Raw genomic sequence first — 26,300 nt, 5'->3', positions numbered from 1 at the left:
TTAGATGATGAGGTCTCCGGCTCTTTGGTAAAATTCTTGCACAAATACTAATCGTTTTGGAGCATTTGTTTTTTAGAGCGATTTTGAATATTTCAAGTGTATAACCGTCCCTATTTATCAGAAGTCATGTCTGTAGTATTCCATTTTTTATTTAGTACAGTGACAGAAGATACAATGCTAATGGGACTTTATTTCTTCTTACTATTCAACAATTTTAACTATAAACTTTGCTGGCTGTAGATAATCTCTCTCTGCAGATTTACTTTAATTTGGCCACCGTAAACGCGTAAATGAATGTTTATTACTTTTACAATAATTTTCTTAAAGGTAGATACCGTATTTCCTGTATAAATGCAACTTTATAAAAGTCTCAATTTCTTCGGTTTGGAATTATTCAGCTTTGAGGATATGGTTAAACTCAACAAATGAGAACTCAGAGCCTGTGCTCTAACAGGTACCAGAGTGGGTGAAAAGCTGAATAAGTCATTTCCTCAGTCAGCAGAGCACCTGTTGTCTGCAAAACAAAAAGTCAGGTACAGAAATAGCGACAGAATGAGATACACTGTACCAGTAGAGTGTTGTATGGATATAAAGGAAAGCGAGGGAAAGGGTGGCCTTCTAGAAGAGACTTTAAAGGTGAGTAGAATTTCTGCTGGCAGATAGAAGGGATGCAGGATGGAAAATGCAGGGTCTGTAGGAACAGCAAGGGGTCCGTTTTGCTTCAGGAAAGAAAATCAGGGTCCTAACGGGGCAATGCTGAAAATACAGCTTTGGTTGAATGCAGCAAGAGGCTGTCACTGGGTTGTCTGCCTAACTCCCTGCCTTTTTCTGGAATCTCTTCCTCAGCTTTGATCCAAGAACTTGTAGGGGTGGTTTCCCAACACGCCCCTGGTTCATAGAGCAAGACCCAGAGCCCTGGCCACAGCTGATAGGTTGAGGGGTGAGCGTCTGAGCCAAGCAAGGCCAGGCAACATCTCTTCCCTAAGGATTTAAAATTAGGACTAGGGCTTCCCTGGTGGCACAGTGGTTGAGTATCTACCTGCCAATGCAGGGGACAGGGGTTCGAGCCCTGGTCTGGGAAGATCCCGCATGCTGCGGAGCAACTGGGCCCGTGCGCCACAACTACTGAGCCTGCGCGTCTGGAGCCTGTGCTCTGCAACATGAGAGGCCACGACTGTGAAAGGCCTGCGCACTGCGATGAAGAGTAGCCCCCGCTCGCCGCAACTAGAGAAAGCCCTCGCACAGAAATGAAGACCCAACACAGCCAAAAATAAATAAATAAAATTTTGAAAATAAATAAATAAATAAAATAAAATTAGGACTAATAGAGAGAGAGAACGCTTGAACTTCATCTTGTGACCTGGAAGCTCAGTGCTTTCAGAAGCCCTGTTCCAACATGAGAACCAGAGAAGCTGAGGAAGGTAGTCAACAGGAAGAGAACAACAAAGCAGGGGCGTGGAGGGCGATGGAAATGTTTCAGAGAATCCTGATAATGCTTTAGCCCAGGGGCCCTAAAACTCTGGCCTGTGTGTCAAATCCAGTTGGTTGTCTGTTTTGTAAATAAAGTTTTATTAGAACACAATAGTTTTCCTATTGTCTCTGGCAGAATGCCAGAAACCATATGGCCTGCAAAGCCTAGTACATTTACTCTGTAGCCCTTTTACAGAAGAAGTTTGCCAGTCCCTGTTTATGGCTCAGCCTGTTCCTGTATCCCCGCTCTGGAGGCCTGTGTCATAGTCCTGTATTCAAATCATAAATTCCTCATCTTAACCTAAGTCACCCCAAATAGGTTTCTGTTTTGTACAACCCAAAGTGCCTTAAGAAGGTTGTACTTAATTTGTAAGCACTCTGAGGAAGAAAAGGATATGATCAGAACTATACTTTGAGGACTTCCCCGGTGCTGCAGTGGTTAAGAATCCACCTGCCAATGCAGGGGACACCGGTTCAAGCTCTGGTCCGGGAAGATCCCACATGCCGCAGAGCAACTAAGCCTGCGCGCCACAACTACTGAGCCTGTGCTCTAGAGCCTGTGAGCCACAACTACTGAAGCCCTCATGCCACAATTACTGAAGCCCGTGCACCTAGAGCCTGTGCTTGGCAACAAGAGAAGCCACCACAGTGAGAGGCCCGCGCACTGCCAGGAAGACCCAACACAGCCACAAAAAAAAATTATTTTAAACAAATTTGTTAAAACCAAGTCTTTAAAAAAAAAAAAAAAAGAACTGTACTTTGAGAAGATTACTCTGGTCATAGTTAGCTCTATTTTTTGGACCCTCGGTGAAGAGGTTTATCCTTAAAGCTTGTATTCAGGACAAAGTGTTAGCAGTGCAGGAACCCACAGTAGCCAGTACAGAGTTGGGACCCAGAGAGTGACAGAGAGTAGAAAGCAATCTGGAACATAAGCTAAGAGTCCAAGATCACCACCAGGGTATCACAGCACAGAGAGGATTCCGAGCTGATCTGACAAGTCAAGTCTGCAGATAGAGCAGGTGGCTGAAACTTAAGACAGAACTCAGAAAATGGAGTAGGTCATTAGGCATCATGGAGGCTGCTCCTGCATTGCCTAGAAATCGATCCCTTTTACAAGTCGTGATAGAACATCTGGCAAGAGTGGATTTTTTTCCTTAGTTTTATTGACATATAATTGATATATAACAGTGTGTAAATTTAAGGTGTATAACATCTCTTTTCCTGGCAGCTACACAATCCCGGCCAGAATATCTGTGTAAAGAGCAGGTAGTAAATCCTCTCCCTATAGGGGTCAGGCAGGTGACATAAGTGAGAGAGGTGGGGTAGGTCCAAGTGCACATGTATTCACCGAGAGGACTGTAGCAAACTGGACAACACTGCTCAAAAATACAGATTTTTGTCTAAAATATACTCATCTTTCAGTAGTGACTCGCAAGTTCCATACAGCCCTAGGGTTCTCCAGGTTTCTCCCTCCAACGTAAATAAAGCTCTGAGCCTGGTGTTTGGCTCCCAGTAAAGCCACAAGAAGCACCGGGTGTTATTATAATAATGGTTTGTTATCATTGCTGACCTTTATGAGAGCATTTCCAGGAGGAGGGCAGAGGCAGAAGCCACATCGCAGCGATAGCTAATGAGGCAGTAGAGGGAACGATCTAGTCTTTTCTAATTGGAAGTTGAGGAGTAATAAGAGAATGAACAAGGACAGAAGCTTGCAGGGGAGTCAGGGAACAGAAACATTCTTCTTTCAGGTTTATCTACAGATTAAATGAAGAGCTCTTTGAAACAGTCTGGAGTCCCCCAACTGTCCAGATTTTATTTTTAGAGTGGCATTGAATCTGATTGATAATTCTGTTTTGTCGGGTGTGCCTGTCCTTAACAGCACTTAATCCAAGACTGTCTAGCTCCCCAAGGATTTCACTTAAAGAAAAAACCCACACATTTATTTATTTATTTTGGCTGTGCTGGATCTTTAGTTGCGGCATGCATGCGGAATCTAGTTCCCTGACCAGGGATTGAACTTGCGTCCCCTGCATTGGGAGTGCGGAGCTTACCCACTGGACCACCAGGGAAGTCCCAGGAATTTCACTTTTTAAAGAATGTCGGTCACCACACCATGCGTGTGACGATCCCTGCCCTACTCCAGGCAGCAGCTCCCCTGAAAGCTCAATGAGCACATTTGGCTGTTAGTAGGTGACAGATTTGTGGGAGTGGAGGTTATAAGCCAAAGGGCAGGAGTAGGGCAGGGATAGGTCAGAGTGGTTAAGGAACAGGCCTCTGAGCCAGACCTGGATCGATGTCCCAGCTGTATGAGCTTCCTTAGGCAGTTTAGGTAACTTTCCAATACCTCCCCTTCCGAGTTGTTGTTGGGGGCTTAGTGGAGAAGGTGTAAGTAAAGTGCTATTCACACAGTGCCTGGGACACAGTTGGGACTCACAAAGTATTAGCTGTTACGAATCACGCAAAGTAAATCAAGGAATGGCCTTCATTTGCATAAAGCATATAAATCCTGTAAATATTTCTGTCTCATGTCTGTGATTTGAACTTGCTAAATAACAGGGATCTGGTTCGTATGAGCCTCTTGTCCAGTGCCATGTCCTGTTAAAGTACTTAAAATCTTTTTGATGTTAATGAAGTTTAGAGACCATACTTAAGAGAAAAGGAGTATTAGTGAAATGAAGCAGCAATAAAGGCAAGTAAGGCGGCTTGAATTTTGTAAGAAAATTCATTCGCTGCTTTTATGTGGCTTCATCGGGCCCATCCTGTCTATTCTTAATATAATAAAATCTTAATTAACAGAACCGTACTAAGCAATCCCTGAACTGGATGGAACTTTCAGCCGTCATGTTTAAGAACTGGAGGCAAATCGTAAAGCAAGGAATTAGGCTTGAAACCAACATTCAGGACATATTCTTTTTTTTTTTTTTAAATTGAAGCATAGTTGATTTGCAATGTTGTATTAGTTTCAGGTGTACAGCACAGTGATTCAGATATATATATGTGTGTGTGTGTGTGTGTGTGTATATATATATATATATGTATGTATATTCTTTTTCAGATTTTCTTCCCTTATAGGTTAGTACAAAATGTTGAGTAGATTGCCCTGTGCCGTACAGTAGGTTCTTGTAGCTTATCTATTTTACATACAGTAGTATGTATATGTTAATCCCAAACTCCTAATTTGTCCATCCCCCACCCCCTTTCCCCTTCGGTAACCATAAGTTTGTTTTCTATGTCTGTGAGTCTCTTTCTGTTTTGTAAATAAGTTCATTTGTATCTTTTGTATCTTTTTTTTTTCTTAGATTCCACATATAAGTGATATCATGATATATTTGTCTTTCTCTTTCTGGCTTACTTCACTTAGTATGATAATCTCTGGGTCCATCCATGTTGCTGCAAATTTCATTGCTGCATTATTTCATTCTTTTTTATGGCTGAGTAATATTCCATTGTATGTATATATACCACATCTTCTTTATCCATTTATCTGTTGATGGGCACTTGGGTTGCTTCCATGTCTTGGCTATTGTAAATAGAGCTGCAATGAACACTGGGGTGCATGTATCTTTTCGAATTATAGTTTTCTCCAGATATATGCCCAGGAGTGGGATTGCTGGGTCGTATGGTAGTTCTATTTTTAGTCTTTTAAGGAACCTCCATACTGTTCTCCATAGTGGCTGTACCAATTCACATTCCCACCAACAGTGTAGGAAGGTTCCTTTTTCTCCACACCAGGACATATTCTTGAATCAGTTCACATTCAACCCAATCAATAGGGTTCCCTATCCTCTCTGACATGAGAAAACACTTTCATTTCCCCAATACCTTATTCCCACTAGAATCTGGAAAAAGTTAGGAGGAGAGAGGTGAATGCACAAGCCATCTTGGAGCACTATATATATATATATATATATATATATATATATAGGAACTATAACAAGGAAGCTTCGAGGTCTGCTGGTAACCACAGGAAGAGCTAAAAACCTTGCATGCAGTTAATTTCTTGCAGCTGTAGTCATTCAGTGTGTGTCACGTGCTATGCTAGATGCTGAGGACTCAGCACTGAATCAAACATAGTCCCTACTGTTGATCTCGGAGAGACAGCAGTCAGCGGTCCTGAAGAGAGATCTTAGTTCCTTGCCCAGGAGCTGAACCTGGGTAGCCTGGATGAAAACCAGGAATCCTAGCCACTAAACCATCAGGGGTTAGAAGCTAGAAGCAGAGTTCCCCTGGCTCTTACCCCCATTGAAAGCAAAAATGTTTCAAGGAGGCAAAAACTGTAAAAACAGGTACAAAGTTTATTATTAGAGACACAGCACAACATATGGGAGAGCATACAGAAAAGCAGTTTATTTATTTAAGTTTATTTAAGTCAGAAGCTAGGCATCCTCTCTAAGGAGGAGCCCAGTAAAGTGGTGATTTGAATCACTTATATAGGACAGTCCTTCTGAGTCTTTGTTTACCTTTGGCCCATTATCTTGTTTCTTTTTTCACACCTGACCAGTCCTAGGACCCTCCTTCCCTAAGATGGGTGAGCAACTTTTTGCCAAGATGGATCCCACCGCAGAGGCCTGTGGGTGCATGTCCACACTTATTATGGGGTGGTGCCCCCTCCCTTTTTAACCCCCAAGGAACCTTCCTGCGCATGTGCAGACAGGGAAGTGTTCCTTGGCCTCAGGACTGGTCATCTTATCTCTTTACTTCAGCAGAGCTCAGCTTCTGCCACCAGCTTTGTCCTTGGAGTGTCTGGGTGAGAACAAAGCTGCAATTTTACTCTGCCTGACAAACACCAGCTGTCTGGCCCAGGGGCCCATCTATCTCCTACCTCACCCTCATGGAGATTATGGCTTCTCAGGAAGATGAAAACTGAACAAGAGTATGCTAGGTGCTTGAAGGAAAGGACTATTTTTATTGTTTTATTTTGTTTTTTAATCTTGTAGGACTCTCCTAATCAATTTTTTTGGAGATACATATATATATACACACACACACACACGTGTGTGTGTGTGTGTGTGTGTGTGTACACATCTCCCCCTACCCCCTCCAAGATTACATTCCAGATCAAGAGATGATGTCACCATAACAAGATAAAGGTTAAAAGTTGATATTGCTTAAGTAGTTCTCGGCAAATTAGAGGAACTCCCAATACCCTACAATATTTTGATTATTAGTTCAGTACTTTATAAATGAATGCCATATTATAATAAACAAAAATTTACATTTAGGTTGTTGAATTTTGAAATTATTTTGATTCCTCATGAATACATTGCTAATGAGTTTTCAGTTCATTATAATTTCTCATTATGCTAGGCATAAAGCCATTTAGAATAATTGCAACAGAGCAAGTATAAAAAAAAGTTTATATATAGCTTCAATTAGAGTAGATGGAAAAGTCAGGTTAAGCAAATATAAAGTGATGTTGTTGTAGCAGTTATTACTTTTTATTATTGCTTTTCCTATGATTTTGAAGGGCCTACTCGATGGAAATGATGAACATTTGCTTTGAGTACTTCTAAATACCTTGAGCTATAATGGTTTTGAAAAAAACAATGAGCTCTTCACCTTTAAATTTCTCAACTCTTTCCTAAAAAGTAAGATCAAAGGGCGACAAAAAATATAGAGCCCTTTATTAGGTTACCACTTCTTTTCCTCAGTTTTGCATCCATCTCTAGCCAGGTTATTCAGAGCAACTTAAATTGCAGCCATCACTCTACATTGGTCTCCACTGCAATGAGAGCTGTCGGGTTTAAATAGCATCTTTTTAGAGGGAAGGCATTTTTGCATTAAGTGGAATCCCTTTTAACACCAAGGTCAGGGAATGAGACTTCTCTGTGAATGCACTCACTGTACTGGGAAGCTGTGATCTGGCCCAGGTATCACTAAGTTTATGACAAAATGAAGGACTTAATAATGAAGCTCTAGTCCTTCTAGTGTTAATTGCTTTCTGGTTATAAACCAGACATATCTGAAAAACCCATTAAATTCTTCTTGCCCTGAAAACGATGTAGTGGGCATGCCTTATTTTACTTGAACCACAATTTACATTTCCCAGAACATGTAGCTTTTTATCTTTTTAAAGATTTTATTGGAGTACAGTTGATTTACAATGTTGTGTTAGTTTCAGATGTACAGCAGAGTGATTCAGTTATACATATATTCGTTCTTTTTCAGATTCTTTTCCCCTATAGGTTATTACAAGACATTGAGTACAGTTCCCTGTGCTCTACAGTAGGCCCTGTTGGTTATCTATTTTATATATTGTAGTGTGTGTATGTTCATCCCAAGTTCCTGATTTATCCCCCTTCCACATTTCCCCTTTGGTGACCATACGTTTGTTTTCAGTATCTGTGAGTCTGTTTCTGTTTTGTAGATAAGTTCATTTGTATCATTTTTTAAAATTAGATTCCACATATAAGTGAATCATATGATATTTGTCTTTGTCTGACTTACTTCACATAGTATGATCATCGCTAGGTCCATCCATGTTGCTGCAAATGGCATTATTCCATTCTTTTTTATGGCTGAGTAATATTCCATTGTATATATGTACTTCATCTTCTTTATCCATTCTTCTGTCGATGGACATTCAGGTGGCTTCCATGTCTTGGCTATTGTAAATAGTGCTGCAGTGAACATTGGGGCGCCTGTATCTTTTCTAATTTTGGTTTTCTCTGGATATATGCCCAGGAGTGGGATTGCTGGATCATATGGTGAACGTGTAGCTTTTAAAATCTTTTTTTTTAAACTTATTTATTTGATTTATTTATTTTTAATTTTTGGCTGAGTTGGGTCTTCGTTGCCGCACGCGGGCTTTCTCTAGTTGCGGTGAGCGGGGGCTACTCTTTGTTGTGGTGCGTGGGCTTCTCATTGTCGTGGCTTCTCTTGTTGAGGAGCACAGGCTGTAGGTGTGTGGGCTTCAGTAGTTGTGGCACGTGGGCTCAGTAGTTGTGGCTCGCGGGCTCTAGAGCTTAGGCTCCATAGTTGTGGCGCATGGGCTTAGTTGCTCCGCAGCATGTGGGATCTTCCCAGGCCAGGGCTCAAACCCGTGTCCCTTGCGTTGGCAGGCAGATTCTTAACCACTGTGCCACCAGGGAAGCCCCGAACGTGTAGCTTTTTAAAAGCCAATCTGTTCAGTTCGGTTTATTTGTTGAGCACCTGCTCTCTATTAGCAACTTATCAAACTTCCTCTCTTAAGCAATGTGCATTTCTTTAAATGTTTAATAATTATTAAGAAATCATCTCTCAGGACCATAAAAATATGAATATGTCTTTGTAGTTCCTGAGATGCATGTAAATTGGATAGCTATTCAACAGAGGGGATATTATGCGATTTTAATTCCATACCGCTGATATATATCAAATTCCTACTAGGTACCAGGCACTCTACTAGATGCTGGGTATATGAAGATTCATAAAAGAGTGTGTGCATTAGAGGTGGAATAAAACAGTTTTAGCACAAACTGAAGTCCTGGATAGAAGCACAAAGGCCAGTGAGTGGGTGGTTATGTGCGAACAGTGCAGAGACATGGAGTATGGGTCCTTGGAAAGGAATCTCTGTAGTATGATCTAAAGTTTACTTGCAATATGTATCACGTCTGTTCCGGTTTTAGTAGAATAAGTAATATTTTTGGTACTTAAAAATCTCATCAGTGTCTATTTTCCTACAGTTTGCTACATTTTGCCTTTGTTCCTCAATCAAGCGTAACAACTGTGTATGTGGAGTCAAGGTTGAGGGTGGGAGGTGATGAAGCAGACAGAATTCAGTGGTACTGAATAGCAGCCTATCAGCCCAAAACAGAAACAGGCTTCTTGTGTCCAAAATCCACTTCTGTTCCCATAACAGTTGACATACATGCAGCTGTAGGTTTGGCTAAATCTAACAAACTTGTGGCAGCAATCGGGACATTTGATGTGAAACATTACATAACAAGAAGAGGATAGGGAGGTGAATCCAGGTTTATCACCGCAATTCAGCAACGTCCTCAAAGCCCAGGACGCTTTCCACTTTCCAGTGCGCCATCCTCAGCATAGTGATGTTCTTCCTTGGGCTCGTTGCCTCATGGTTGCAAAGTGGCTGCCTCAGCCACAAGGATGGCATTGTCATACTATCATCCCAAGTAGGAAGAAAGAAGAGGGCAGTCAGAAAATATGCTTTCCTCTTATCACAGAGGAAAAGCTTTCCCAGAAGCCCCCCAGTGGGCTTCTCCCTAAACCTCTTTGATCAGAACTGGGTCACATGGCCAAGGGAGGCTGGGAAAGTACATATCAGGAAGGAGAGTGCCAGAGGCAAGATGGGTTTAGGTCTTTATCCCCAAGGATTTTGGGGTGGAGGGTGGGCATATAGCCAACCCAAACTACTGGGGTTCTGCGAGCAAGGAAGACAGGGTGAGTGGCAAAAAACAGTAACTGTCATTTGCTCAGTGTGACCTTGGTAAGTTAATTAGCATCCTTGCCTCAGTTTCCACAGCAGGAAAACTGAGATAATTATAAAATCCAATTCCTAGGATTGGGGTAAGAATTAAATGGCATAACCTGTGCTAAGTGCTTGAATAAGGGACTGGTACATGGTAAGCATGTGTAAATAATAGCTACTAATAAAAAGAGCCACTGTATTTCCCAAAGTTCTTGATTTACAACCCACCTCAGATTCTTTGGATAGCACCATGTGCAGAAGATACACAAGTGGAAAACATGGTTTCCAACCCTGAGAGGAGAGTTCTTTCCACCAGACGTACATCTGTAACATAGTTTAGACCCTTTGTGCTCTTTTCCTGCAGTATCTTCCATTCCTCTCCTTTCTTCCCATTCTTTTCTTGCTTCTCTTCCTTACTTGCTCTCACCTCTACTCTTCTATCTTCTTTGCCCACACATGCTCCTTTTCTCTCTCATGAGCCCCTTCCCTTCCTTTCAGGCCAGGAAATCATCATTGCTTTGCCACTGCTCCTGACTCCAAGGCTGAAAAGGATGCTGACCGTCACACAGGGCTCCAGATTCCTATGAGGCAGTTATCCTCCAAAGACTAATAAGTGATCTATTCAGAGCTCAGTTAATTTATTCTGCGTGTGCTGAAGCTTAAGTAATTCACAAGCCAGGCAACAGTCATGCACCTAGCATGCGTGGATTAGATGATAAACACACGTCATTGCATTAGTTTCTTTTTGCCATATTACTCTCAAAGGTCAGAATAAAATTGTTATAGGGAAAGGCAAAAAACTCTTAATTTAACCAAAATGGTTTATCCACCTTTTTTTTTTTTAATGAATAGGGCAGAAGTAGGACAGATAACTTAAGAAATGAACTTTGAAAGAATATATTTTCAAAAGAATTACCCAGCAAGAAAGAAAGAACATTTGTTTATCTCAAAAAAAGAAAAAAAAAAAAAAGGCAGAACCTGGCTCCTGTGAGACTGATGAATGGAACACAGCAGAAAAAGAAAAGGAGAGAATGTGTGTGTTAAGAGTTTTGGAGGGCTTCCCTGGTGTCGCAGTGGTTGAGAGTCCGCCTGCCGATGCAGGGGACACGGGTTCGTGCCCCGGTCCGGGAGGATCCCACGTGCCACGGAGCGGCTGGGCCCGTGAGCCATGGCCGCCGAGCCTGTGCGTCCGGAGCCTGTGCTCCTCAACGGGAGAGGCCACAACAGTGAGAGGCCCGCGTACCGCAAAAAAAAAAAAAAAAAAAAAAGAGTTTTGGAGATGAGCACGGAAAAAAGTCAGCCTAAAGAAAACTCACATACTAATAGTTAAAGCTCTTCTGAGAACTCTGAAACATTAAATCTGAAAAGGGAAGTTCCAGCTTCAGTGTGCAGTAAAATCTTTCTTCAACCAAATGGTATGTCTTTGGAATATTAGTAAAATCTTGTGTTTGGTTTTTCTTTCTTTTTTTAATTGCCTTTAAGTTAGCACAAGAGGGAAACGATTCCCATTTGTACCTACTAGAGAAGGGAAGGGAATAAACCAGAAGTTAAAACCAAGCTGCGTTAAAGCTGCAGCCTCCCCTTGTTCATTACACGTCAGCTCTCCATCTAAACAGGAAAAAGCCCAGGGTGCCTGGGGCTGGATCTGAGGGAAAACCGCTGAGCTCGGCTCCTCGTTATCCTCATCTCCACCAAAGGGAAGTGGGTTGATGTAATGACTGTGTTGGGAATCAACCGCACCTGGGTTCCCCGCCTCCGCCCCACTGGAAAACCTTAGCAGACGTCGGGACCTCAAGTGCCTACGAGGACCAGAAGGGCATGAACAAAGGCAAAAAGAGCCACCAGTAAGATAATACGAGCAAAACCACCACTTGTTTTGAGACTAAATAGCAACAAAAGTGTAGGACTGCTGAATCAAGGATGCAGTAACAAAGAAGAATGGGGAAGGTACTTAGGAACCAAATGGATTCTCAGGATATGTTGTTAATATCATTAGGGAGGAAGAAAACAAGGCACAGAGCAGTAAATATAGAGTGCTTTCTTTAGTGTAAAAAGGGAGAGGAAATCCCATGTACAGTTAAAAAGTATCAAACCGGGCTTCCCTGGTGGCGCAGTGGTTGAGGGTCTGCCTGCCGATGCAGGGGACACGGGTTCGTGCCCCGGTTCGGGAAGATCCCACGTGCCGCGGAGCGGCTGGGCCCGTGAGCCGTGGCCGCTGAGCCTGCGCGTCCGGAGCCTGTGCTCCTCAGCGGGAGAGGCCACAGCAATGAGAGGCCCGTGTACCGCAAAAAAAAAAAAAAAAAAAATCAAACCAACAGATTGATAAAATCGTTGGTTACCTAGAGATGGAGAAGACGAGAGGCAGCTGGAAGGGGATATGGATAAGTATAGTTGAATTCTTTAACTCTATTTTTATGTAATTTTGAATTTGAGCTACATAAATGCTCAAACATGTTTTACCTGTTCAAAACTAAAATTTACTCACAAAGAAAATAAAAGCAAACCAAATTTGAAATCAAACCAAAACAAGTTACTCTAGCTATAGATCATATGGATGACATAATATATACAGAAAAATAGTTCTTTGGAGTGACACTGGAACACAATATTCTTATTGCCCATCTTTAGTTGAATATATTCTAAGGACAAAAAGAAATACCCCTTCAAAAACAACATCTAAAATTCACCAAGTAATTTTCTGCTATTTGCATTTTAAATCTACTTTATGTCTATTGTAAACTATAGCAAATTAGTAAATACGAAAATGTTATTAGAAACAAATATTTTTCTATGTAAGAGAAAAGAGGTACAATGTAAAATTTTAAAAGTTAAGAAAAGCCATGTAATATGAAATTTGAATTGAGAGCATCAATATGAACTCATGATTTAAATACATTTCTTAGCTTTAGCCACTGAAAGAGCTTACAGGCAATGATAGTACAACGGCGATGAGTACAATAGCTCCCTGACTACAGAGATCTTGGATTTCAAATACTGTTTTTCAATAAAAGATCCCAGCGTTCCTTGGAGAAATGGCTAATTCTGGATCTGGGGCGGGAAACTAGATGGTGAGCCCAGGACCTTGCCTTGTGCCAAAAAGCAGGGAAGTGCTCAAAGAATGATGGGGACATCTCAAAGGATGCAGGAGCCAGCCAGCTTGAAGGAGCTCCCCCTGGCCAGATTTGGGGCAATTTGAGCACCAAAAATGAGTGCAATTGATCATAAAAATGGAATTAATAAAAAGCCACAAGTCTGTAGCACTGTTCAAAGAAAGACAGAAAAACCCCGATTTACCACCATCAAAAGTGACTGTAGCAACTCCTTATTCTGAAAGTTAGCAAAGAGAAGGAGGCATTTACCCTTCCTTTTTAAAAGGAAATGTAATTCATCCCCAATAGGTAAGGAAAAGCTCTTGTTTATAGAGGCATGCCTGCAAAGAAATGAAGGAGAAAAGAAAACTTAGAAAATCACCAATTTGCAACTATCAATTGAACAATATATACAATTAAATATCAATGGATGTGTATATTATCAAGTACGGAACAGATGATCCACACCCTGCCAAACAGATTTTCAAGAGAATCCCATCCTTACAATGGGAGAACCTGTGGGCTATCACTTTAGCCAAGAGATCATATTTAGCGTCATATTCAACCTGGCGTTGAGTCTCCTGACTGAAGTGATATGAAGTACAAATCACCTATGAAGTATCCCTGCCAAAGGTGTTTAACAGAATTCCAATCCGGTCTTTAGACCCAGCTTCCAGTTTACAGGAAAAATCAGGGGAGAGAGTTATGTAACACCACAAGGAAACAGAGAAATCCGGAATATGGGCTATTCTACCAGACTTTGGCCTGGACTCTTCTAAGAAAAGTCAGTGTCATAAAACAAAACAAACATAGCAAAGTTTGAGGGGCTGTTCTTGTTTAACTTGCTTACCCAAATACAATGAGTGAAACTTGATTGGATCTGGGTTCAAAAACACAGGCAAAAGCTACAAACGCAATTGGGGACAAGGAAATTTTAATCTGGACTGGCTATTAAACTTGGATATAAATATGGAACTATTGTTAACTTTCTTAGGTGTGATAATGGTTTATGCTTATGTAAGGAAATATTGTTATTCTTAAGGAGATGCAGGATGAAATATTTAGGGGTGAAATCTTGAGATGTCCATTACTTCATTTCAAAACTTCATATAGATGATAGATACATAGATAGCTTGGTAGAGAGACAGATAGGTATGGAAGAACCAAATATGTCAAAATTTTAATAATTGTTGAATCAAGGCTTTGATATTTCTCATAATCAAAAGTTGGGTGAAAACTCATATTTGAATTGAATAGAGTAAGAGACAATATCTGGCCCTTAGTAAATAGATACTCCATGCATTTTCTTTTTGCTTCCCTGGGTCACTGAACAGAGCTTCCCAAAGTGACAAAGGCAGCATGTGAGAGGTGGAAGGGATCGTGGAGATCACCTGTCCAACCCCCTAATGTGACCATCAGGAAGACGAGGTCTGGTCCCTGAGTGCAGTGGCTGGTGAAGATTTAGGACCACCTCCTTGAAGCTTTGTCGTTCTTCCCAGTAAAAGAATGAGCTCTGGGGCTTCCCTGGTGGCGCAGTGGTTGAGAGTCCGCCTGCCGATGCAGGGGATGCGGGTTCGTGCCCTGGTCCGGGAAGATCCCACGTGCCGCGAAGCGGCTGGGTCCGTGAGCCATGGCCGCTGAGCCTGCGCGTCCGGAGCCTGTGCTCCGCAACGGGAGGGGCCACAGCAGGGAGAGGCCCGCATACCGCAAAAAAAAAAAAAAGAATGAGCTCTGGAATCAGGAAGGCGTGGATGCCAAGCCCCCGTGTGATCTCAGGCAAGTCACTTGACATCCCTGAGGTGTATCTTCTGCCCACATCCTCCTAACAGGATAATAGTCCAGTCTCACATAGTCATCACGAGGATGGAGTGAGAAAAATGTGTACGAAGAACCTTCGGTAGAACTGCCACAGAGCTGAGAATCCCAGCAAACGCTGGTTCTTATTATTCTTGCCTCTCACTCCTCAGCACCCTCCGTGTCTCTCCTTCCCCTGCCTTTTGCTACAGTCGCCCTTCAGCATCCATCTCACCTGGGCTTTCAAGGGCAAGGCCGGGTGCAGCATCACAGTTCCAGTGGGCTCCTGCGTCTCTCTGTGGCTGTATGTGCCCTGCCATCTGTCCTGAGCTGCACGGTGACATTGTGCCAAGGAAACGTCCTTAACAGCTCTTTGGGCCTCCTGCTTACCAGCACGGCCAAAGAAGGTGGCTTCAGCCCACATGCTTATAAAATAAAACCGTGAAGAAATTAGGGGTGGCTTAAAACAGATTTTGTAAAAAGAAATATAAAATATGAAGAAAAATATAAATCCAGAAATCCTTTGATGGGTACAGTTTGTTGTGTGCTGTAGCTCACAAACAGGGGGAGACAATGGCTCTTTTTTTTTTTTTTTTAAATCTTGATCCTCATTAATTTATTTTCAGATAGGTTTTAACAAAGATACTATTTTTCCTATATCATTCATAATTCTCCCAAAGAGCAGAACACAGAGCATAGAGCATTCAGTTCTCTATGTAAGAGAACATATATATATGTACAGCCAAAATTAAAATTGATATCTCTCTTAATAAATTTATGAATATAACGCTAGAGCTTGCCAAACTTTTTGAAATGATTATGACATTGACTTAACGATATCTTATGATATTTACGTCCTTATCAGTCCTAAGAAATGTTTTGCATGTGCACGTCTCTGTAAGTACGCACTTTGAAGAAACATGAGTGTCACACTCCTGTTTCTTATTTAGCAAGATAAGTACCATACTTGGAAGTATCAGCAATTGAATCCACGCAAGAGGAAGGCTATTGTCATTGAAGCTAAACTGTGCTACCACCGAGGTCTTAATTCTTCCCCTCAAGACAAAAAGAAAACAACAGACTTTACTTTGCAGACAAAGTAAAGTTACCTGCCACATGATACAATCACCCAACCCCTAAGTTTGTTGTTTTTTTTAAATTGAGACAGTGGTTCTTGAAGTCAAAATAAATAACCACAACTTGTGGAGTGTTTAATAGGTATCAGTTACTGCACTGGGCATTTTGCAGGTGTGATCACGCTTAATCCTCATAGCAACTCTTTTAAGAGAGAGATTGTTCTCCTTTTACAGACGTGGACATGCAAGCTCAGAGAGATGAAGTGATTTGTCCAGTAAGCTGCAGAGCCTCATTTGCATCTGGGCCCCATGCCAAAGCCTGCACTTTTATTAACCAATAAACTCCACCAGCTGCAGAGTTATCCTGCCCAGAAGTGGCCTCACGGAGGTCACCGTAGCGATTAGGTCCACTCAGCTGGACTCTAACCTTTATTTTTTCTAAGCACATCAGCCAGGGAGGACAGTCCAGGTGTAAACTCATGACCTAGTTAGTCTAGGCCTTCTTGCGAACTGTCTGAAACCCAAGCCTCATTTGAGCCTCTTGCCCTCACCCCAGGAGGACGTGATCCCCTCTGTGGCGGTCCCGAAGTTAAAGCATCCATGGGCCTCATGGCCTCCCGAGCAGTGGGGTGACACCCAAGCAACCCAAGAATGCCTGAGTGCAGGTGCCGAGGCCATCATCCCCTGTGGACATTTATAACGGGTCCTCTGGGCTGCCTCTGCTAGAGCCCGAGTCAGTCCCTTGTACAAGCAATCTTTAGGCTGAGCCCTGAGAGGGGACCAGGAGTGTCTTTCTTGGACTGGAACACCCTCCCAGGGAATGAACTTCCAGGCCACCTTGGGTCACTTCTAGGGCTCTTTGTGGTTCTGCTGCTAGAGTCCCACCAAATCAGAAAGTGGTTTTAGCCCTCCTCTGCTCCATGGACCTGCCTGCTATCTCTCCTGAGTTACAATCCCAGCCCTTCCTAAAAACTGCCCTTTCCATCTCCTGTGGCCACTGACCTCCATGACCCAGGAAACGCATACTTCATTTCCATGAACACACCTGACTCAGGGCTTATCTCAGTTTCAATCAGAGCTTTTTCTATACAGTGTGCCAGTTAGGTACTCAGAAGCTCCCTTGAATCCTTCCTGGAACTAGTTGGGTGAGGAAGTATCTACTATGTGCAAAGCTCTGCGGTAGGTTCAGGTCAGAGGGGGGATGCTTACCACCCAGCAGAGGGTGAGACAAGGCAGAGAGCACGACAGCGTGAGGCCCAGTGCAAATGCTGTAGGAACACTCTGGCTGTCAGGGATGAAGAAAGATTTCAAGGAGGCCATAGCATTTTACAGCATTTTGGAGCCCCAAACATTGTGTGCCGGGGAACAAAAACAAATAAAATTCGTACCTCGCCCACCTTATCATTGCCTTACCCATGCATGCATCCTGCATTCCAGCCAGGCTAAACTGCCTTACCCATAATGTTGTCTATCAATTTTCACCTCCAACTCTTTGCTCTTTCTACCTGGATCACCTCCTTCCCATCCACAGTCTCCAACTGGCTAAATCTAATCATGTTTCAAGACTCATGTCAGGGGTCATCGTTTCCAGAATGTTCTCCATGAGGTCCCTCCTAAGAGACTCCCACAGCAGCATGTGTCTGTCTTTATCATTGATGGTTATTAGCATGGCTTCTGGAGCCAGGGTATCTGGCTGTGATTCCTGGCTCTGACACTTACCAGCTAAATTGCCTTTACCTGTTTAAGAGGACTGAGTTCGTACCCACATAGCACGTAGAATAGTGCCTGGTCATAAGAAGCACCAAACAGATGTTAACTATTATTAACTACTGTGATTATGCCACCACCAGCAGCATGGCATATATCACCCTGGATTTTAATTCTTTATTTGTCGGTCTGTCCCAAGATGAGGATCTTCTTGAGCACAGGACTGTGTAGTATATACCTTGGTATCTTCCACTCCTCATGGATTTCCTTGCACATTAGTAGCATTTAATTAATTCTTGCTGGGATTGGAGATGGGTGACTGGAGAAATGAGATGAATCTGGGCAATTTCATAGGATAAGACCTGGGAACAGTGTCTAGTGCTGGTACGGTCTAAGGCATGACCTTGTTTCAGGTGATGCAGTTAGAATGGGGGTCATCAGAGTCAAGGGAGCATAGAGCTGTGAATCCTGATGTTGGATCGTCCAGATGGGTTTTCTCATCACCAGGGCTGCTATCGGGAAGTGCAAGGATGTCCTAGAAAGACCGGAAGCCCAGGGATGGGATGCTTGCTTCAGATGGGAATGTGGCTAGGGCTGGAAAGATGCTGTTACGAGGGAGGAGAGAAGGTATGGCATTAAGAGGAGAGATTGCCTCTCCCCTGCGCTCCAGCCCCACTACATCCTCAGTGCCCTGGCCACCAGAAGTTGAAAACATAGACTTTGTTTGTTAGCTGCCTATTTGAAATGCTTCTTGGGCTCCCACAGCTTGTGGAGTTTGTGTGAGCACACGTGTGTGTGAGCACACACACAGCTTCATGTCGGCGTACTGGCTCACTCACCTCTACCCCCCTACTCCCTTATCCTTACTGACTTCCCCGACATCCTCTTTCAGCCCACTTTGCCTTTGAATTTGCTGTTCTTTCAATCTATTTGCTATGCAACCTTGGATAAGTTACTTCATTTTTCTGGGCTTTCTTTTTTTTTCTCCATATAACATGGAGAGGTCGAACTGTCATCTCTATAGCAGTATTTCTAAAACTTCAGGTCATGACCCATTAATGGATCAAGAAACCAACTTAATAGGTCTAACAGATACTAAAATGTGAAATAGAATAAATACAAATGATAATGTGAAATAGAATAGAATATGTATTTGTGTGTGTGTGTGTGTGTGAGACCCGGGTCATATGTAAATGTATTTCTTCCTATGCACTGTGGTCCAAAAAGATTGAAAGCACAATTCTTTAGATCCTATCAGCTTTAAAATTCAAAATGTGTAGAGTATTTCCAAATTTTCTTTGCAACTCTGAGGATGGAAATGAATAGAAACATTTCATTTTTAAGGAAGAGATACTCATGACAATAGCCAGCCTCTTCGGGTTGTGCTGACAAGGCAGTTAGCCTCCGCTTCTTCAAGAAATTGTTCACTATAGTGTGATGGCAGGTACGGTACCAGATTTCTAGGGTAGCATAGTATTTAGCTCAGAACGTCAGGCTGAGGGACTCGGAAGAAGCCCTCTGGCTGCAGTTCCATACTGAACACAGAGCATCGCACAGTAGGTAATACTTCCCTCCTTGATCGCGTAAAATTCCACCGTTACCAATCCAGTGCTGTGTGGTGATCACTCCTCCTAAAGATCCCGAGAGGGTTACACGCTAATAACATGACATATGAGAGTGAGCTTTATCGTGAAGTGCTAGAGCCTGGAGTTTTGTTAAGGTTCTGAGTTTGACTCTCACAGGAAAGACAAACTCAAGTCCCAGCTCTGATGTGCAAGATCTGGTCACCTTTCAGTGAGTGTCTTTTGAGCATCTATTAATTTAACCGTGTAAGTCTGTTTTTCCTTCTGTAATGCAAAGAGACTTAATTAGAACTTCTCTGAGGTTCCTTCTGTATACGCTACCCTCATGCACTGAGATCCTATGGTGCTAGGGCCTTTATACACTTTCTACTTTTTTCGAATAATAACCCCATGACAGAGGTATTTTTGTGCCTAGTTTTTGGATGTAGTGTGGAGAGTTAAGTGTCAGGTCCCAGGTCACATGACTTGAAACCGACTCTGGTCTCTGCCTCCAAAGCCTTTACTTTTCCTGTTATACTTGTGGTTTTTGAACACTGGTCCCCTCAGGCTTGCTTGGAGGGCGGCAGCCCTGGCCCTACCCACGCTTACTGACTCAGAACCCAGCCCGGTGGACAGCTTCCCAGGCAGTTTCGGTGAGTCTCAGAGTTTGAGGACCATAGCATTAAACAAAATGTAAAAACGCCTGTAACAAAAATAGTCTGACACACTTTAGTCCAGATGAGCTGATCAGGGGCCTTTCCTGACAGACCACAGCACCTGACATGTACAGCGCAGTTTCTGTGAGTCTCAGAGTTTGAGGACCATAGCATTAAACAAAATGTAAAAACGCCTGTAACAAAAATAGTCTGACACACTTTAGTCCAGATGAGCTGATCAGGGGCCTTTCCTGACAGACCACAGCACCTGACATGTACAGCACAGTTTCTAATGGACAGGCGCTATGCTGGGCTCTTTATGTGAGCCCATTTCATTGCAGTCACGTTAGGAAGTGAGTGACTCCACATTTCCACGTTTTAAAGGCGAGAACTCTGAGGTTGAGGAATTTGCTGAGGTCATGGAGCCAGTAAGTGGCAGAGCCATGAACCAGGCAATGTGACTCCACTGTCCCCGCTGGCAACAACCTGTTCCTCAGGCAAGAAAAGAGGCCAGGCAGCACAAGGGAACAGGGAAGTAGGAAGACAGGACAGAGTAAGAAATGGGTCTGAGAAGGAAGCCCCGGGGCTACTGACGACGAATACTCTTTATTTTAGTGTTTTCTATAAGAGCCTTCATGAGAGAGTTAGAAGAACCAGATACATTATGTAGTGTTTATTACGAAGCAAAGTGAGGAAAGCAACATTTACAACATTTCCATTTCCAATTTCTGGTTAAAAGAGGTGGCTTTATCATCAAGGAAGAAATCAGAACTCAGAGTATGAATATGGGACCCAAAACAAGCTCTGCATCACCCCCCAAACTTCCCAAAGGGTTTCAGCAAAGCACTTTTAAAGCAAGGTAAGGGAGGGGCGGGGTTACTTGTTGCAGACTTCTTGGTGCCCGAATCCTTTGTTGTTGCAGCTGTCCACCACGTCAGGTCACCATGTTCCTATAAACCTCCAACAAAAGAAATGTTTTTCTCCATTCTGCAACTTTTTATCTTTATAGGAATGGAAAAATGTTATACTCTTAAAGGTCAGAGACTTGAGAATAGGCTATTCTGTACATACCAGGCTATAGGCAACATTCTTTCACAAAAGGTGCAGAGCCAGCATGACTAAGCACAGGCTGCAAAGCACAAAGCTTAAAGAAAAAGAAACAGATCTAATAAGGAGTCAGGTTTGTTCTTCCCTGTTACAGGAGTGCATAGCAATACGTACTTCGTAGCGCTGCTAAAAGTATCAAAGCACATTAAATATTTGGACCTGCCTTGGGAACAACAGAACACTTGACAAATGTTCAAGGACATTATTATCAGTAAGAAGTTTCTTCATCATCATTTGTCTGTCAAGTACCCACTGTTCACTCAGCACTGACGAAACATGGGTAAAGAAACTCATTCATGGTGGCACAGCCATAGAGACCAGGAGTGACACAGCCAGAGACTGACTATCACCCCATTAGTGCATGGTTCTTGTCAATTCAGTAAGTGCCTTCTCAATATTGCAGATGAAAAACTACAGGGTTAGGGAGGTTAAATAAACTGCCCGACCTTGTATATATTTTTTATTTTTTTAATTTATTTTTTAAAATATTTATTTAATTATTCTGGCTGCGCCAGGTCTTAGTTGCAGCACACAGGATCTTCATTGCGGCATGCAGATCTTTTAGTTGCAGTGTGCGGACTCTTAGTTGCGGCATGCATGTGGGATCTAGTGCCCTGACCAGGGATTGAACCTGGGCCCCCTGCATTGGGAGCGTGGAGTCTTACCTACTGGACCACCAGGGAAGCCCCTTGTATGTCTTTTAAAAGGCAGAACAAGAAGCAGAAAAGCACTTATTCTGGTGCCGAGAGCACTGGCTCCAGATGAATGTGACATTTTTTTGGTAAAATACAAAGGATAGAGTAGAATCCCATTTATTATTACTTCTGATCAGTGTAAATCAAAATTAAAATTCAGGATGGTGTGAGAATAGAAAGCCACTTGTCTTAGTCTGTTTGGACTGCTATAACAAAACACCATAGACTGGGTACCTTATAAACAACAGAAATTTATTTCTCACAGTCCTGGAGGCTGGGAGTCTGAGATCAGGTGCCAGCAGGGTCAGGTGAGGACCCACTTCTGGGTCACAGACTTCTCACTGTGTCCTCACATGGTGGAAGGGGCTAGGGAGTTCTGTGGCGTCTCTTTTATAGAAGAATTAATCCTGTCTATGAGAGTTTTATCCTCATGACCTAATTACCTCCCCAAGGCCCCACCTTCTAATACCATCATCAGTGGGGATTAGGGTTCCAACATGTGGATTGGGGGCAGGGGGGAAACAAACATTCAGACCATAGCACTATCTATGCTTGCTGAAACGAATTCTGTCCACAAATGCATTTATGCAAGAAATATTGGGGTTTTTTCTATAACCTTTTAAAAAATATTTATTTATTTACTTATTTGTCTGCACCGGGTCTTCATTGTGGTACGCGGGATCTTCGTTGCACCCTGCGGGATCTTTAGTTGTAGCATGCGAACTCTTAGTTGCAGCATGTGGGATCTAGTTCCCTGACCAGGGATTGAACCCAGGCCCTCTGCGTTGGGAACACTGAGTCTTAGCCATTGGACCACCAGGGAGGTCCCTTTTTTTCTATAATCTATTCATCAACTTAATCTCTACTTCAGGCCTCTACCCAAACAGACCTGGGCTTCATTTAGTCAGTATTGGGGCCCTTCCTCTCCCTTCCACCGTTGCCTCTGAGTCTGGGAGGGAGTCTCACAGAGTGCTAAAAATGATGAAAAGTTCTCCGAATAATGGTCTTTAAAGACCTCTCTGTCTGTCTTAGGCGACTTGGGCTGCTATAACAAAATACTATAGACTAGGTGGCTTAAACACCGGATGTTTATTTCTCAAAGTTCTACAGGCTGGGAAGTCCAGGATCAAAGTGCTGTCCAATTCGATTCTTGGTGAGGCCTCGCTTCTGCCGCCACAGACAGCCGCCTTCTTGCTCACGTGGCCTGTCCTCGCTGCGTGCGCTGGAAGGAGAGATAATACTGGCCTCTCTTCCTCTTCTTAAAAGGGCATTAGTCCCATCATGAGAGTCCCATCTCATGCCTAATTTAAGCCTAATTACCTCCTTCCAAGGTCCTCCAGGGGTTGGCCTCTGCCTCAAACCCTGTCCTCTTCCATGGGTCTGGCTTTTGGAAAGCAAAAGCCAGCAGGGCCTGCAGACCCTTCTGCTTCCCATCTCGCCCTGTGTTGGGGAGAAGTGGGCAGGGGGAGAGAACGGAGAATGTCTATGGAGAATAAACATAACTGAACAGCCCAGACTGTCACCCACCACAGTCTACGTGCACAGAGTGTCCCCTGGAAACTGAGGTGGCAGATGTGGCCTCTCCCCTCTCACTGTCCCCTGGCTTGGGACTGGGGCCAGACACCCAGGTTCCAGCTGCCCTGTCTCACATCACCTAATGCTCCAAACCCATCTTCCCGAGGGAAAGCACAATAATGTCATGAAAAGAATCAAGTCAAAAGAATTTGTTTTCCACGAGTAACTGAAGTAGAATGATCTGACAGGTGCGGGTTCCAAAGTTCATGCAAACGTTGTTCCTAAAGTTTACGCAAAAGCTTTATCTCTAGAGTACAAATACTGGACTTCCCTGGTGGTGCAGTGATAAAGAATCCGCCTGCCAGTGTCGGGAACATGGGTTCGATCCCTGGTCCAGGAAGATCCCATGTGCCGAGGAGCAGCTAAGCCCGTGCGCCACAACTACTGAGCCTGCGCTCTAGAGCCCGCGAGCCACAACTGCTGACCGCGTGCACCACAACTACTGAAGCCTGTGTGCCTACAGCCCGTGCTCTGCAGCAGGAGAAGCCACACACCGCAAGGAAGAGTAGCCCCCGCTCACCACAACTAGAGAAAGCCTGTGTGCAGCAACGAAGACCCAATGCAGCCCAAAATAAATAAAATTAAAACAAAAAGAGTACAAATACTGTCAGGTGGTTAAAGAGTATGACTCTTTCTGTACATTATTGCCCCCAAATATTCTCAGAAATTATGGATTATAATTTAATATACTATAAACTAAAACATAATATTTTTTAAGAGTCAGGTTCACTCACTTAAGGGAATGTGGCTCTTTCCTTCTCTAGGTCCTTGCTTAACTATTTCAGGCACTTTCAGGACCAAAGCCTTTCTCCCGGCACTTGAACAGCTGTTTTTTTTTTTTTTAACATCTTTATTGGAGATTAATTGCTTTACAATGGTGTCTTAGTTTCTGCTGTATAACAAAGTGAATCAGCTATACTTATACTTATATCCCCATATCCCACCCTCCCTATCCCACCCCTCTAGGTGGTCACAAAACACCGACCTGATCTCCCTGTGTTATGTGGCTGCTTCCCACTAGCTATCTATTTTACATTTGGTAGTGTATATATGTCAATGCTACTCTCTCACTTCGTCCCAGCTTACCCTTCTCCCTCCCCCTGTCCTCAAGTCCATTCTCTACGTCTGCATCTTTATTCGAACAGCTGGGTTTTGATGTGGGTTTTGAGGCTGTCATAAGAACGAAGAGAGATGTACTTGATTCTTCTCATTTCTGATTCTAAAAAAGGGCAGCCTGGTTGATCTTTTATTAGCTGCGGGCTAAACAGAGTGCTGCTTGGCTTTGGGTTAACCGCCCTGCAGAGGTGTCCCCGCACCCGCCTCTCAGGTAAAGAGAGTCCCAGAGTCCCAGTAAACCTGGCCTTTCTCAGCAGAGAGCCTTAGGTCCCCTGTGAGCAAAGCCGCTCACAGCCATCCCTGACAGCTGCCCCCAGGGCTCTAGATGGCCAGGAAGATCACATGCATGTGAGTGGGACTGGCCAGCGCTGGCTGAATTCATACCATAGAGTCAATTCTCCACGCATTTCCCACTTGATGAGTAAACAGTTTTGGTTCTGTGCATTTTGTGGATTGCTGGAGGATTTCTGTAGCAAATATTTAACACGGAGCAAGCTGGGCTTCTCTGAAACCAAGTAGGTTTTTGAACTGCTGCTTCCTTGTTTCAGTTGCTGTGAACTCAGGAAATGACAGTTGATTTTATACCCATCAGAACTTGATGAGAGAGGAAGTTTGTCGCCATAACATCCAAGCTTCGTGTCAAAGTCAAATCAAAATGATTTTTTGTATTACTAACTGGTTTGGATTACTTAGGCGTTGTAACAGGGAGTAGGTTTCACTAACTATCCTTATTGTTGGAACTGGTTAAATTTTCTCACCTACTTATTGTCAGATCCTTGACAGTAATCTGGAAGTTCCCAGATAAGGTGGTGTGAGAGGAATAAAACCATCATGTGGAATGCTGCTAGAAATCATTGCAGGCAGGCTGCAGTAAGAAGAATGGAATTTAATAGACTATGCTTGTTTTTTCCCATGCGTGGTGAAGTTTTTAAAACACCTGAGCCCAGCCTTGCCTGACACCATGGACTTGCAATTATAGCCGGTATTTTTGAGCCACTCTTATGCCAGATTCTTTACATACAATTAATCCTCACAGAAAACCAGCAGAAGAAGCATAATAATACATAATTTACAGATGAAGAGACTGAGGTTCTGAGTGGTTAACCGAGCTGTCTAAGGTTACACAGCTAGTAAGTGGCTGAGCTATTATTAGAATCTGGATTTGCCCAACAGTGGAGTCCATGACTGAATATTTTTAGAGTAGAGACTGGAGCTATATACTCTAGTTAATTTAAGGCCAGTTGATTTAGCAAAGCTCTGTTAGCTAAAAGAGCGGAGGAAAAACTGTTATTTAATAATTGGGCTTCCCTGGTGGTGCAGTGGTTGAGAGTCCGCCTGCCGATGCAGAGGACACGGGTTCCTGCCCCAGTCAGGGAAGATCCCACATGCCGCGGAGTGGCTGGGCCCATGAGCCATGGCCGCTGAGCCTGCACGTCCGGAGCCTGTGCTCCGCAACGGGAGAGACCACAACAGTGAGAGGCCCGCGTACCGCAAAAAATAATAATAATGATAATGAAAACAGCAACAGCGCTCATTTGTTGGGCACCTTCTATGTGTCACAAATGTTTCTAGGAACCTCATGTCCCTTATTTCATTCAAGCCACAAAACAGCCGAAGGATTGCTGTCCACCTTTGTACGTGACAATAATGAGACTCAGAGAGGTTCCCTAGTACCCTCTCATGCAGCAGTTCACTGGCTATCAGGCTCCATACAGGAAGATCAGGCCATGAATCCAAGCTGTGGGTAGATAGGATATAAAATCATAAAATGATAGAATCTTAGAGCCGAAAAAGGGAGTCAAGGTGACCTTGTCTAACTCCTCTATTTGACATGAGGGAAAACTTAGATTTAGAACCTTACACCCAAATCACACAAGATCTAGTTAGTTACAAATCCAAGACTAGAATGCAGGCTCCATTCAATGAATCCATTTTCATGTGCATGCCTACTATGTGCTATGCATGGCCAGGTCTCCCGTCTCGCAGACCCAGAACATTTTCTGTCAGACTGTGTGTAGAAGCAGGACATGGGGCCCAAGATCA

General features: G+C 43.3%; 1 protein-coding gene across 2 annotated transcripts in view; it reads left to right on the top strand.

The window, feature by feature from the left end:
- The window catches only part of LCA5 (lebercilin LCA5), a 177,678-nt gene that overhangs the window by 1,735 nt on the left and 149,643 nt on the right, over positions 1–26,300 (top strand). The gene's annotated exons all lie outside the window — the stretch shown is intronic.

This window comes from Delphinapterus leucas, chromosome 12, assembly GCF_059928025.1.
Source record: "Delphinapterus leucas isolate spDelLeu-1000000601 "Yukka" chromosome 12, BTC_Dleu_Yukka2, whole genome shotgun sequence".
Lineage (NCBI taxonomy): Eukaryota > Metazoa > Chordata > Mammalia > Artiodactyla > Monodontidae > Delphinapterus > Delphinapterus leucas.
The sequence above is the reverse complement of the archived record's forward strand: the minus strand, read 5'-3'. Positions and strand labels throughout refer to the sequence as shown.